Source organism: Phoenix dactylifera, chromosome 11 (assembly GCF_009389715.1).
Source record: "Phoenix dactylifera cultivar Barhee BC4 chromosome 11, palm_55x_up_171113_PBpolish2nd_filt_p, whole genome shotgun sequence".
In the NCBI taxonomy this organism is placed as follows: domain Eukaryota; kingdom Viridiplantae; phylum Streptophyta; class Magnoliopsida; order Arecales; family Arecaceae; genus Phoenix; species Phoenix dactylifera.
The window spans coordinates 1,737,761-1,752,964 of record NC_052402.1 but is presented as its reverse complement, the minus strand read 5'-3'; the positions used below and the strand labels follow the sequence as shown (position 1 = coordinate 1,752,964).

Sequence of the window (15,204 nt, the reverse complement as noted above, 5' to 3'; positions counted from 1 at the left end):
CTGGTTGACGCACGTGACGCGTAAGTCGCGCACGTGCGGGAGGTTTCCTCCTTCCTTTTTTATTTTCCCGATTCCCTGGTTTCGTTTTCTTCTTCTCTTCCGACCACCGTCCCCCGTCAACCCCACACTGTTTCCTCTCCGCCGTCAACACCTCCGCCCACCGCCACCGCTGCCGCCGTCAATTCTTCCGCGTCACCACATCTCCCGTCTCTTTCCTCTACCATAGTTGTGTCACTCCGCCGGCATTCATCGGCCCGGCCGAGTCCACCACCACCGTTTTCCGCCCTCCCACCACCGTCAACTTCGGCCTTCCACTGCTGTCAGCGCTCCCCGCTCGCTCCCTACCGCCGCTGCCACGCCTGCTGCTGCACCCCTGCGCTGCGCGCTGCCCCTGCAACTTTTTACTGCCGCTCGCCGCTGCTAAGTTGCTGCCGCACCGCCGCGCCGCCGGGTTGCTCTCACCGCCGCGCCGCCGCGTTGCCGTCGCCGCCGTCGACTGCTGCACCACCACTGTCGGCTCTGACAGTCATCACCGCAGACCGCTCCAACCGTCCTGCATCAGCTTCTCCCTGCCAACAGTTGCTCCGACCACCACCACCGGACCCTGCAACGCCGTGACCTTCTTCCCAGCATCATCTCAGCTGGAACATCTTCGGCAAGCACAAGCCTCAATCAGCTCTGGCCCCCAAGTTGCTGATATCAAGTTCACCGAGTTGCTGTGCTCAGACCCGATTCGCGCTATTTGCATCTGATCGTCGCCCCAACCCAGGTCAGGTTTCTTTCTTACTACAAATTTTATTTGTTTGTCTAAATTTAGAATTAATTAACTCTTATGTGCTCTATTGATGTTGCTTCCTAAAATTCAACATATCCACTCCAAACAACCCCAAAACCCTAGTAGTGGCCTGTCTTTGTTATTAATTGTAGGGCTACCTAATCTTTGGAAGTTCTTTGAGGCTCTGTGCAACCCTGCAACGCACTGAAAACTAGTACTATTTGACTGCAACTACTTATCTGAATTTATTACGTAATTCAAAGCCAATTTCAATTGCTTGAGTTAGCTTCCGATTATATTGAGCATATACCTTGCTATATTAAATTACTTTCATGCATTAGGTCTACTTAGGAACCTCTATAGTTGGTAGGATCATACATTTTGTTATTCATTTTATGCATCTACGTAGTGGTTGTGTCGCATCTCATCCTAAGTCCCAATTAGGCATGGATTCCAAAATCGAAGCCCTATTAAAAGCTATCCACGACACTAATATTCAAGTCCAAAATACCAATGCCCAAGTCCAAGCAAACAACGCCCAAATTCATGACCTAACCACAATGTCCACCCAGGTTAATGCTCGACTCGATTCAATTGAGGTTTCACTTCAAAGGGTTATTGGATCCCAAAGAGCTAGTACTCCCCATTTACCGGGTGTTGATGAGGACGACATCCTAGAACAACAAGCCTCGGTTCGGCAGGACAACTTTGATAATAGGTTTGTTCCAGGTCACCATTATGCCTTCCCTCGCCCTAGAGGACCTGGTCCCATTCCTCATGTTGATAGAGGTCACCGACATACCGTAGAACCCAGAGAACCTCGTGATCCTGATGAAAATGTAATGCGAGGCATTAGGGTTGAAGCCCCCACTTTTGATGGTCGTCTTGATCCGAAGGTTTTTTCCGACTGGTTACGCGAGATGGACCACTTCTTTGAGTGGTATAATTTGTCTGAAAAGAAGAAGGTTCGGTTCGCCAGAATGAAGCTCATTGGTCGAGCTAAACTTTTCTGGCAAAGTACCGAACATCTGTTAGCTAGGAGACATCAACATAAAGTAACTGATTGGGTAGAGATGAAAGAGAGACTTAAAGAAAAATACCTGCCCCTTAACTACCAAGACGATCTCCTATATCGATGGAACACTAAGTCCACATTTGTAAGGCGCCCTGACACACGGAGCACTCCCACCGGCCTTAATTCCTTAGGGTCCAAACCTTCTGTAGGGTCCACTACTCATAGGCCCCCTCCTATTGCCCATGTCACAGGCCGAGACACTAATGGCAAGGGAATGCTTGGTGAGCCTCCCAAACCACATTCCAAAATTCGGTGTTACAAATGCCAAGGTTTTGGTCACGTTATCTCCCAATGTGCGAACAAATTTTTCGTTATTGCTCAGCAAGAGCAGGGAGGTGACATAGATGACTTAGAGGAGCAAATCTATGAACCAAACCTCGATGACATTCAGGACATTGAGGAAGAGTGTGATGACAAACCTGAAACCCTAGGATGCACCCACACTCCACCTAGCTCGCTTGCACAGTCAGATAACGAGTCTGACCAGTCTACCATGAGTGTAGTTGGATATGCCCTCGCACAACCCATCGAAATTGATATTAGGATTTCTGAGCCTGCATATGCATTTACACAACACATTCATAAGTTGTATCAGGAAATCCATAAGGGCATTCATGCATGTACTGCTCAGTATAAGATGCAAGCTGATTTCCGTGCTAAAGAATTTCAAACTTGGGGTTACGTAATGATCCATCTTAAGGAATTGCAGTCTCTTAGTATTGGACCATTCAGGGTGTTGCACAAGGATGGCACTGACGCCTATGCCATTGACTTTCCATTTGATTTCGGTCATAGCCTTACTATTAATATTAAAGATTTGGTTGCAATCCCTGATGACTCTTTTGCTGCACACTCTCCTGCGCCTGATGTTTATCCTATTATTGATTCCATGCCATCTTCGTTTCCTTTTACCCCCAATCGAGCACAAAAAGAGTATATTGATTCTATTTTAGCCGAGCAAATAGTTTTTACCAGTGATGGAGGCATCCAACATTTCCTGGTTCGTTGGCGAGGACGACCAAGGTCCGGCTACACTTGGATCCAGCGCGAGGAGATACCGCCGATTGACCCGGACTTGTTGGAGTACTACCGGGGCTTTACCGAGCCGCTTTCGTCGAGGTCGACTTCTTTCCACCCGAGGAGAGTTAGTGCGGACACCAGTGCCAGGTCAGCCGGTCGCCACAGGATCCAGCCAGCTCAGCGGGTTCCAGCCGATTCAGCCAGCCTGATTTTATTTTAGATTGATTTATTTTATGTTGATTGGGTTTATTTGCATATTGTTATTTGGGTTTATTTGCATATTGTCATTTTAGGAGCTTTTTGGAATTATTTTATTTGTAGGGGTTATTTGTTATTTTGTGACCCTATATATATGGGTCCATCATGATGTTTAGGGTTTAATGAATGAATTAATGAATGAAAAATTGGTCTTCTTCTTCCTCCTCCTCTTTTCCTCTTTCCCCTCTTCTTCCCCCTTCCCTCTTCTTCCTGCAGTTGTCCTGCGTCATATAATATTAGTTTTATTTATATCCTTCAAATATTTAAACTCTTACCATATGAAACTTTATTGTGCGACCCAAAGACATAGAAAGAATAATAAGTAATCATATGTCAGAGCATGTTTCAGTATTTCTAATTGACTTTAAATAAAGTACATTTTTTATTTTTTTTAATTATTATTATTAATTAACTATTAAGTATTTTCTTTTTATACCATAGATTTCACATGTTCGTGAACTGCAAAACATTCTCCCTTGAGTCTCCAGAGAGAAAAAAGCAAGGGTGCATATAATAAAATGAGATACAAGACTATCCTCACTTCAAAGAAAGTTATTATGATAATATCTTCGTCTAATTTGTATTTTCCTAATTACCCAGAAAAACTCACTCTGACCTACCACAGTTATCATTGTTCCGATCCGATAACTGGCGGCTGGAAAGCTCTCAATGTAAATATGCAGCGTGTCAAAATAAATATCAAGTTCTATATTAATTTTGCCAGTAAATATATAGCACAAGTTCTTTGCAGGCAAATTCATACTATTATGGATCTTCAGCAAAACTATCCTTGAAAAGAAGAGGCTCTGGCATGCACTTCGTGGACACCGCAGCATCCTACAGAGACAATGTCAGTTTCAAGAGTTCAAGTCAAAAGAACATTATACCAAACACCCATCAGAGCATCAGACACTTAACTGCACCATCCACTTAAGAGTATCGGACAAATTCAATTATGAAGTTGCTATCTGTAATTGGATGAGAGGAGGTGCTGTTGAACAATTTCTGGAATCGCAGCCAAACATGAAAGCACAGAAAATTCTCTCCGACAATTAATAGTTTAGCTCCTTGAACAATGAAGACTGACAAATGCTTTTCTTATTCAATATCAAAAGCTCTTAATCACACAATGGAAGAATTGTTTTCTGCATGCCGGACCTATTCACACCTGCAATCAATACGGAGCAGCAGAAAAAAGCAAACATTAGATGGGGGCAGCATGAAGGCACACTCAAAACAACATCAGAAGCAACAATCATTTTGGTGATAAATGAAAAAATAGCATGCAAGAGTGACAAAGATTCAAGGCATGCTCAAACAGACATCAGAAGCAACAATCATTTTGGCGACAAATGAAAACGTAGCATGCAAAAGCGACAAAAATCTGAGTTTCTTCAGTAGGATTTACAAATTTCGTTTGCCCAGGAGTCTTGCTCTCAGCTCCTCTGCCCCTGCATCAATGAACTCCTGTGTTCAACCACTGGTCTCGAGTCACCCTGCAAGAGACGAAAAGGCTCGCATAAAATCATCTATTGTTTGATGGTTTATAACAGACGAAAGCTGCCATTTTAGAAACAATAATGGTGACATGAGAGTCAGATGGTACTTTGGTCCATCATTGAGGAGAGCAAGATCTTTTGGTCATCTTTCCAGACTCCACAGTTCCAATGCAAGCAGCTTCCTGTTTCTCGGTAAAATCAAGTAGTCCAGCATTGTCATCTAGCTTTGCTCTGTTGCAAAACAAACATTGTGGGATTCAGAATTTTCATCTAAATGATGGAGGGGCTGAAACCTAGGCGACCACAGTGCTCATGAAGTAGAATACGGTCATTTAATTGGGTGACTGCTAAAATTATGGATAGACAGAACGAGTTTCTTTAGCACAGACAAAAGAAACATGAAGACCTTACAAATTCTTGAAATACAAACTATGAAAACAAATAAACAAATTCTTGAAATACATATTAGGAAAAACAAATAAAAAGAAATATTTCCAGTTAGTGCTTGCAGTTACAACCACTACAATAATCCAAAAGAAAGCCAAAGATACCTGTGTGCAAGCCATCATGACCAGGCAAAGATTGAAGCAATGCTATTTGTACTGGTTTCACCTCCTTTTTGGTGAACCCTGTAATGACGGGTTACTGTGCCATGTGCAGCTTCAGCTTCCATGGTTCTTACATCAGGGCAAACCTAAAAGAAATAAAAATTTCCATCATACTCTAGTGTAGCATCACTTCTAGAACCATCACTTCACAAAAAACTAAACCCCAGCATGACATGTTTCTGCATAGCCATCACATAGAAGACAAGAAAGTTACAAATTGTCCAATGCATGAAAAGTTTAATATTATCAGGTTCATTATGTTTGAGAAGACCAAGACATCTTTTTCTAAGGATTAATTTGTGATAATTCAGTTTATGAAAATGACTATCTCCATGAGACGCCCACGGAACACATAAGTCACACCCCACAAAGACAAAGCCATGAAAACCAGTAATCTGGAACTCATATCAGGGCTCAACTGAAATTGCTTCTTCAATCAAATAAACATTAAATCTGAACACAATAGACTATGCAGCAATGGCATCTGCATGAGAAGACAGCAGTTCCAGAATAAAGACTTAAAAATAGTAAAAGGATAAGGAATAACATAAACCGGTGATAGAGAAGTTGCAATACAAACTACCATAAAGTTAATAATTATGCATTGATGTCCTGACTTCAGAATGCATGCTTTCATTTCAACCAAAAAGAGACAACATGTTTTCTTGTTTACAGCCCTCTAGAGCCCTCAATACATTAAGGAAACACAGTTTGCCAATTCATACTCTAAAACTACCAGGCATGCTATTCCTACCATGAATGGATTCAAATAAAAACAAAGTTCAATACAGAAAAATAAAGACAAATATTTTCCATGGACAAGAAAACAGATTTGCTTTAGAATATGAATACCAGATTCCAACATACCAGTACTGATGTCATCAGACCAAGGGATCCAAAACCTGGAAATACAGGGGGAAAAAATCAGGTGACTCAGACAAACTAATCCCTAGCTTTGGTTTTCAAAAGCCAACAGCAAATAGTTTATGAAAACTGCTTTTCACTTTCACATTAAGAACACATTCTTTTTAAAACAAAAGTGTTTAATGTGATGGATGGTGAAAAGGTTCAAACCTTGAGCCAAGAAATCACTCTGTACGTCTCCATCATAATTCTTGCAAGCCCATACATAGCCACCTTCACTCTTAAGTGCATAGGCAACCATGTCATCAATAAGGCGATGTTCATACCTATTAAATATCGCGTACCATAAGATACAAACAACAGAGATTTGAATGTACCAATAACAGTGAGCATTTGGAGACAGCTCACCAGATTCCTGCAGCCTCAAACTTGGATTTCCGTTCAGCTTCAAACACCTCCTGGAATATGTCCTTAAACCTGCAGGATGGAATAGGTATGCAACAAAAACAGTAAGCACTGATAATTGCTGCAGATTTAGAAGGTGATAAACAATGAGGCTGACAGTTGAATGTTAGTTTGATAAACATCACAAGAGATGCTCACTATGATCTGTACCTTCCATCATATTTTGTCAAAATAGTATTTTTGGTGCTAAGATAAAGTGGCCATTTCTTCTGGTAAGCAGTAGCTGTTGAAGATTCAGCAAAGGCACGAATTGACTGTACAGAACATGCGACAGAGAACAAATATTAGCAGGGAAAAGATACTATTCAGTTAATATCATCAGTGAATAAAAGGTCGCATGTTCACCTCATAAGTATTATACATGGATAAGGCAACTCCTCCAGCACCAGTGAAGTTGAACACTTCTAGTTCAACCTCCTCTTCTTTTCCCTCTGGAAGATCACAAATAGGATAAAGAAGTTACTGAACATAACAGAGGGCAGTAAAAGAAGAATAGTCCAAGTGTCACAAAAAATAACACTGTAAAAATCAATAAGTCGTGGCTTTTTTTTCCTCTTGATACACCCCTTCATCGTAATATAACACGAACCATAATTGCTCATACCAAAAACTAATTTGAGCTTGCCAGGCCCTTTGATAACTGTATCAGTTGCTTAGTACTGATCACCAAATGCATGCCTTCCAATGCATATGGGCTGTTCAGCCTAAGAACAATGAATGCCAGGTTAGGCGGGCATATATGGTATAGTTGCACAAGTTTAAGACATGGCATCATTTTTTACAATACCTGGAACAAGCCGTGGAATGTTTTTACAGAGAATTGGCTCCCTAAACACCGTACCTGCAGCAAAGACAGGTGTTTAGACAACAACATAGTTGCCCATAGTCTAAGGACATTTAACATGCAATCATGCAGGGTTGTCTAACCATTTAGGATGTTCCTGATTGTCCCATTTGGACTCTTCCACATGGATTTCAGATTGAACTCCTTGACCCGAGCTTCATCTGTCATGTTTTAACAAGTTTGCCAACAAAAAATATTAGATGCAATCATGATTAATAAAATAAATAATTATGCCATCGCTTCTGCATGTAGCAGGATGTTAGATCGGTCAACTTTACCAGGAGTGATTGTTGCGCATTTGATTGCTACATTATATCTGCAACCAAATAACACAACTTTGAGTCCAATCTGAAGATATAAAAACTATGAGAAGATAGAAAGTCACAAGAATATAGGTTGCTGAAAACATTAAAATGCTGAACAATAATAAAACACCATCCTCAGCAACTCTATTTATATTATAACATGAAGTAATGGGTAAAACTCTAAAATATTGATAATATGATAGTAATTCATGAAGAAACCGGTGCAATTGAATTTCTAGCATGCTGAACTTTCCATTTTAAATGAAGAGCTGGAACAAATCAAAGCCACAATCACTACCATCAGCTAGACAAAATGAAAAAGGGATTACATCCATATGGAGAAAGGCAGTTCAATTTTTTGTCAATATGCATTGGTTTGAAAAGTGTGGAGAGAAAAGTTTTATTTCAGCAGCAGGTGAAAGGACTGAAAAGTTTTATGCTTACCTAAGAGTAGCTTCTGCACTCTCTACCGTAACTTTATCATCAGTCACATCACGATGGGGAAGGCCTAAGTCAAAGTACTTTATATCCAAGTCCAAGAATGGAAAAATGAGCTGCAAGATCCATCAAAGTATCAGTTTCAGTATAAAATTAGTCTTTAAAATAATTGTTACAACAGAAACTATTACAGTATATCATTCAAGGAAAAATGAATAGAGAAAAGGTGCAGAATACAAATAAATCACCTTCTCTTTGATTGATTTCCAAATAACTTGAGTCATTTCATCCCCTGTATCACAGAAATAATAAACAGCGACGTCAGACTTAACCAAATATCTAGACAATCACAAGCACATCAAATAATTGGACAGATAACAAGGGCATCACTCATCGGGATCTTCTAGGCCCTTTTTTTACTGATCAAAAGAAATAGCTTTGCAGAGTAATGGTGGTCACTGTTTTTCTTCCTGAAGGCATGTGCTTGATGTTCGTAGCATATCAGCAGTTAGTTTAAATGCCATAACATACATCATGATTTGTATATTCCAAAGTGGTAATAAGAACAGTAAAGTGTCGTGTTCGATAATTGGCAGTTCTTCTGTGTTTAGTACCAGGAAGAAAAAAAAAGATTTTATAAAAAGGGAGATCAAGGGCCCAGTATACTATCAGACAACAATGTTTAGGTGCCCTCGAGTAAAAAAAAATGATGAAAAGCAAGTATAAAGATGTCAAAACAACCTTATATTGGTTCCGTTCATCTGCATCTTAATGCTATTGTTCATGTTGTTAGCCACTTCAGTGCTCTTGCTACTCTTACTATCAAATATCAATGTGAAGAGACCAACATATTAGTGAAATCACAACAGGGAAGTGAATGGAAAACTGTCTTGTTCTCCTCGTACAAGTAAAAACCCAACTAATTCATGCAAAGCCTTCTAGATTAGATTTTGCTACATGAGAGCCCACTCCAGATCAGCCACACAGTGAAATGTGGATCACACTAACTTGCAAAACATCCTCTGGGAACAGCAAGGCCACAAATGTCTCAAAGAATGATCATTTTACAGGCCTCCGTCTCCATTTTGCAAGAAAAGTCTCCTAACAATCACAGCCAACTCCATTTAAACAGCTAGCAACTCAAATACTTACACCACCACCACCACCACCCCAAAACCAAATCTAACCATCTGCCATCTGGGGCAGAGAGAGAGGGGTAGGTTGATATCCCCAGACCACTTCAGAAATATGATCAAAAGCTATAATGAACACGACAGTGCAACACATTGCACATCATCTTCCGCAAGACTATTCATCTCTTCTACTACAATTACTTTATGAAATTAACCTCGATATCCGAGCAACAAACTTTTTAGAATCATAACAGCAACCCGATCAAATTTTCCAACCTTATATACTAATCTTGCTGCATGCTTCCCTAAAATCTAATTCTCGCCTCCCAATAAATCTCGATATCCATTTCCCGGACGATAATCCATTACAGATCCAGCAGCCTAAACCCTTAACCCCGTATAGCCAATGGAAAAGCAACTGAAAACTAGATGTGACAACCATATCCATATAAATCTAACTTCCGAAATCAAGTAACCAACAACAAAAAAAAACAACTATTTGCGATTTCTCAACGTCAGATCAACCTCCCCGAGTTTTTAAGATATCATGTGAAACCTCACTCCCAACAGTGGAAAAAGGTTTCAAGTGATACATAGCGAGACAGACAACTAAATAAAACACAGAGATCACGTACGTATTAGATTGAGCAAAAGCCGCTATCTAACCGATATCACTTATAAACCCTAGAATCAAACATCAGACAAAAATATAACAAAACAAGCGATCAGGAACAAATAAGCTCGACAAAACTACTATCTTACATCAGGCAATGACAATAAAGTCAAACATACGCGAATAATATCGTAATACGAGAGAGCACGGATCCGATGGCGGGGCGATGCTGAAATCCGTGCATCAGGGAGTCTAAACATGAATCGGATCGAAGAAAGAGCGAGGAAAAAATATAGTATGCACGAAGAGAGGAAAAAAGGAAAAAAAAGGAACAAATTAATATCGGGAACGGCGAAGATGGGGTTGCTGACCATCCATTTCGACGATGAGGTCGACGACCTTGACCTTGTCAAACGCCATTTTCCCGGAGGCGGTGGTGCGGCGAGGGAGAGGAGAAGCCGAGATCGGAGGAGTGGAAGGAAGATGGGAGAACGGAACAAATATAGAAGTCTAAGCACGGAAATGGGCGGAGTGGGGTATATATAATGCTTGAAAAGGGGTCCGAGCGGTTGAGGGCCGTGACTTTTTAGTGAGATAGGCAACCGACAGGTGACGGTTTCTCTCATCATGTGCCGCACGGTGGCTCTTCTCGATACCTTTGCTTATTGCTCAATGTACATGCCCGGTAACCGGCATGGGCTTTGGTTTCAAATGCGGGGCGCAAAATTTACGCTGATCGGAAATCTAGACAATTGCAAAGGAATAAATTGGTGCTTTGTGTGTTTTTATCATGCCAAAAGGATTTGCAAAGTCCGCATGATTAATGCTAGGGTGTATTTAGTTAGCAATCAGAATGAAAAATAAGATAGCTATATGTTCCGATATATTTGGTTCGGGATTAAAATTGAAATCTGAATCTCTAATTAAAATATTTTTAAAAAATTTAATTAAATAGAAATATATTTTGAAAAGCTAATTTTTTAATTAAATCTAATGGAATGGAATTTGAATATGATAGAAAAATTGGGATTGGATTTTAGGATATTAGGGCATTCCTATTCTTCTGGAATAGGAATAAGAATATAACTCCTCTCAACTACATAATTAGAATAGGAGTCACTCATTCATATTCTCATTCGAGCATCTAACTCTCTTCTAATTAAATGTTCTAGAGTTTGTTAAAACTAAAAAGTGTTACACCATCACGTGTGTCATATAGGCTATATAATTTCTACATACCTAAAATGGTATGTGATAATTGAAATTCTTTGAAAAAAGTATAGTAATAACCCTGATTTTATTCATGGTCAACAGCTCTGATTCTTCTTAATCAAGCATTTATATTCTCATGCTTGATTTGTGCACACTTTTCTCATGCTTGAAAAATTTAGGTTCAATTTAAATAACGGAGCAAAGCAAATTATTCTGTAATACATATGAAAATAAACCGTATATTATTTGTCCACATTTATTGTCAACTAACATTCATATCATATTTGTATCTGAAAGAAAAGGAAATATGTACAACAGCATCTGGTTTCTATTCAAATATTCATTTCGGTCTATATTCCTATTAGGTTTTATAGGCCGCCAACAAACACCCAAAAAAATAGAATAATATTTTACCCATAAAACTTAACTATCTAATATATATATATATATATATATATATATATATATATATATATATATATATATATATATATATATATATATGTATGTATGTATGTATGCATGTATGTATATCAACCTGGAGTCCTCATTCCTAATCACAAAGGCAGCTTTGGCTCTATCACCTCTACTTAGCAGGTTCCCCTCAAAATTTACCTTAAGATGGCCAGAGGGTGGGCGCGTCCGAGAAACAAGGACAAACCTAGGTGCTATAGTAGCAGTAAGGAGGTCCTAGATTTCCCTCGCCATCCCAGATGAAGCAACCATAAGAGCCTCGGAGACCTCTGTAGCCTGACAATGTGCCTTGTCCACAGTAGTCCTCAAGGGTGGCCTACTATTCTCGAAAGTCCTCTCATTCCTATCCAGCCAAATATGATAGGCGACATAGGCACAGGCAATGCCCCATCCGGCGATGCTCGACGACCCCATGGCCGCTCTCATGTGACGTAAAAGATCACCCACTGTCACCATGGAACTCAGTAAGGGAACTACAACCTGCCTCCAAATCTGAACAGCATGTAGACAAATTAGCAGCGCGTGGCTAGTAGTCTCCACTGACTCAGGACAGTCCACACACATTGGGAGAACCCCGACACCCCTCCTAGTCTGCAAGCTTCTAGTCGGCAAGCAGTCCCGGACCGCCTTCAAAATGATAGAGCCACACATGTTAGACTCGCATCCTCCATATCCAACCCTCATTGATCCGCCTGAGCGATCTTTAGGTCGGCAACCAGCGGTGCCACGTGACATTACGTGGTTGGTCCACACGCTGGATGCCACGTAACCTCAGCCACTTACAAATGCGGCTCACTAACTCGACCATCTCACGATGTGGGCGAGACCGCGAGAGGACTGTCTTTATGATCCAAATCGGTCGGTCGATGGCATTTTGGCCCGAGGCATCGGATCAAAATACGGCTCTGATTCCGCTACCGTCATCTGTCCGGAGCCAATGGATAAGAAGGATTCCACGATCGCAGATGGAAAACATCGCTTGTTTCCATGGATGGAACTTTGTCCCGTTCTGGAGGCCAGGCCCGCATATGGAATATACAGTGAATTCAAAGGAGGTGGTTACAATTGGCATAAATATTTATCAGGAGAAAGAGGTGTCTTATAGAAATATACAATTATAACAACCAATCAAAATGCAGGTTGCAATATGTTGTGTTGTAGCTAGAATCTGAGCTGAGGTCAATCTTTGCCCGAAGTTGGTTGAGGTCAGCCGATAACAAGGTAGAAAGCATATTGGCACATAGCCGAGGAAAACTTTAAGATGTTAAAAAGTTATCGACATCTCTCCAGAATGCGAGTCCGACCTAAAAGTTTCTACCGAAAGATTCTCTGAAGCTTAAGTCAGCGGAACTTTAGAACAACAGTGGGAAAATGAGATTGGTAGTAGATTTGAGTGTACTTACTTCAGAATCCCCCAATCACCCCCATATATAGGATAGGGTAGGAGTTCGTTACCTTAATCATCAGGAGGTGAAATAACTACACGATAATGGTTGACATCATACGTTAACTGCATAGTAACGACTTCTCGTGACATACACGTGATGATAATTACGTCGATCGTGCATTTATGGCCGAGCTGGTGTGATCGTTGTCGAGATTATAACTGCGGCTTCTTTAAAGATCCTTAGCGTTGCTCTGTAGTTAATCCGATCTAAATAACACTCCAGCCAGTACTGAGGTCATTAACCTTGGACTAAATTCAAGTTAAAGACTTTGGGACAATCCTAGGTTGACTAATATTGTCTCTGTCGCGTTGCATGCTAGAACTATGAATGATGCAAGAGGAATGATGATGTGAGAGATGGTCGTAGTTTGAAAAGAATGTTCAGGTGGGTCAATGTGGATTAATTAATTCAAATTAGATTTTTTTTTTCATCTCTTTTCATTTTTGTGTATATTGACCTACATTCATTACTCTGAGTTTCACGGTTTTTAAGGACTTTTTCTTTATCCATTGCAATTTAGTTTTAGGGCAATGCCTATCTCCTCTAATAACATGGTATTGTATTTCCAAGGGACTTAGAGGATTTATATTTTCATTTATTTTGGACAAGGACCTTCTTAAAAATCCATTCTTTTATTTGTTGATTTTGTAGCTACAACTTCCTTGGTTAAACAAGGTCGTGAGACACCATATGAAGATTACATCACTACAACAATATAGATAGCCCAAAGCGGATTGTCTTGGACTAGGCTCGTTAACAATTAATGGCTAAGCTGGTTGGTACCCTTTCCTCTACAGAGACAGCTCTCATAATCATTTTAGACCAAGCATATAACAAAAGGTCCTTTTGGTTCTATGATATTGCTCCTTGCCAAACTCATAAAACCTTGCCCTATAAATATACATTTCAATAATAATTATCAAAAAAAATTTCGTTTTTAAATGTTTCTTAAACATTCAAAGTAAGAACACATTGTTCAAACTTGTTGCTATACAAGATATCGTGAGGACCTAATGAGTGTGGGCTTAATTTACATCAATTTTGTAATGGTAAGATTTTATGTACCTATATAAAGCCAAGAAACTTAAATGATAAATTCTATGCAGTATTTTTTGGACGAGGATCTAAAGTGCTACGAGCGTGACAGGTTATAACTTTTGACTTTTTTGCAATTTACGCACAAGAATATGATGCTAATTGTCCATTCTTCTCATACCATCTCACTCTCCTCATTCTGAACCTGCCTCCCCTACCTTCACCACCCGCCGCTCCCTCTGCCGCTTCGCCACTTCCCCTGGGCTACCCTGGATTTCCCATAGTTTCGTACCTCGTACCATCAATTCACCGGGATGCAGTCATGGAAAACCAAACTTATTTTAGACCGACCACTTGACTTCCCTCGATTGGATGGTGGAGATTTAAAGGCATTATCAGTAGAAAAAATATATCATAAAAGCATCATACACGAACCTTTGCTATGAGGGGAGGGGTTGGGATTTGAAGCCTTCTTCAGTTCTTCAGTGTACGATCCCTCTCACACAAGCCGGTCGTCGGATTGATTTGCTTTGCTGCGGAGTTGCCTGGCCACTGGAAACTATACTCGCGTCTCGCAGATGCCAAAAAGCCATGGAAAGGAAATTGCCAAAAGAGCTAACTCATTAATCCATAAATATTCTTCGAAGTTCCAACCACCATCCTAGAGATATAGTATGACTTGGGAGCCACCCCTTTCTTCCCCTCTTTTAAGCAAATTAAAGCCAGCCCATTTCAAACCTTCCCAAGCTCACCAGAGTTCTGGTAAAAATTGTGCAGGCTCATGCCTAAAGAAAAGCTGTGCTAGTCTCCATGCTCGCATGCATCCTCGAGCAATTTGCCCAACAGGAGGCGTGCCAAGTCCAAAGTTGCTCGGTTTCTTGGTAGGTGCCCATCGCCATCGCTTGATTGAGAGAGAAAGCTAGTTGTTTGTAATTTCTTATAGATGCCCATGGTTTCTCACAGTAAAAATGAGAACCTTCTTCAAGGGTTTTTCTCCAGATTAATACTCAAAACCCTTCCATACATACTCCCATCTCCCAATTCGAAGCCCTTCCTCATCAGCAAGTGCCTCACAAGTTCCACAGAGGAGGATGGCTTAGGCTCGAGGATTCCTGCCACTTAGGGAGACTCATGGGGC

The 15,204-nt window shown here is 40.5% G+C and overlaps 1 pseudogene; it reads right to left on the bottom strand.

Annotated features, from left to right (window-relative positions):
* Positions 1-3,607: 3,607 nt before the first annotated feature.
* LOC103708322 lies at positions 3,608-10,432 on the bottom strand (annotated as a pseudogene).
* Between the last annotated feature and the right edge of the window lie 4,772 nt (positions 10,433-15,204).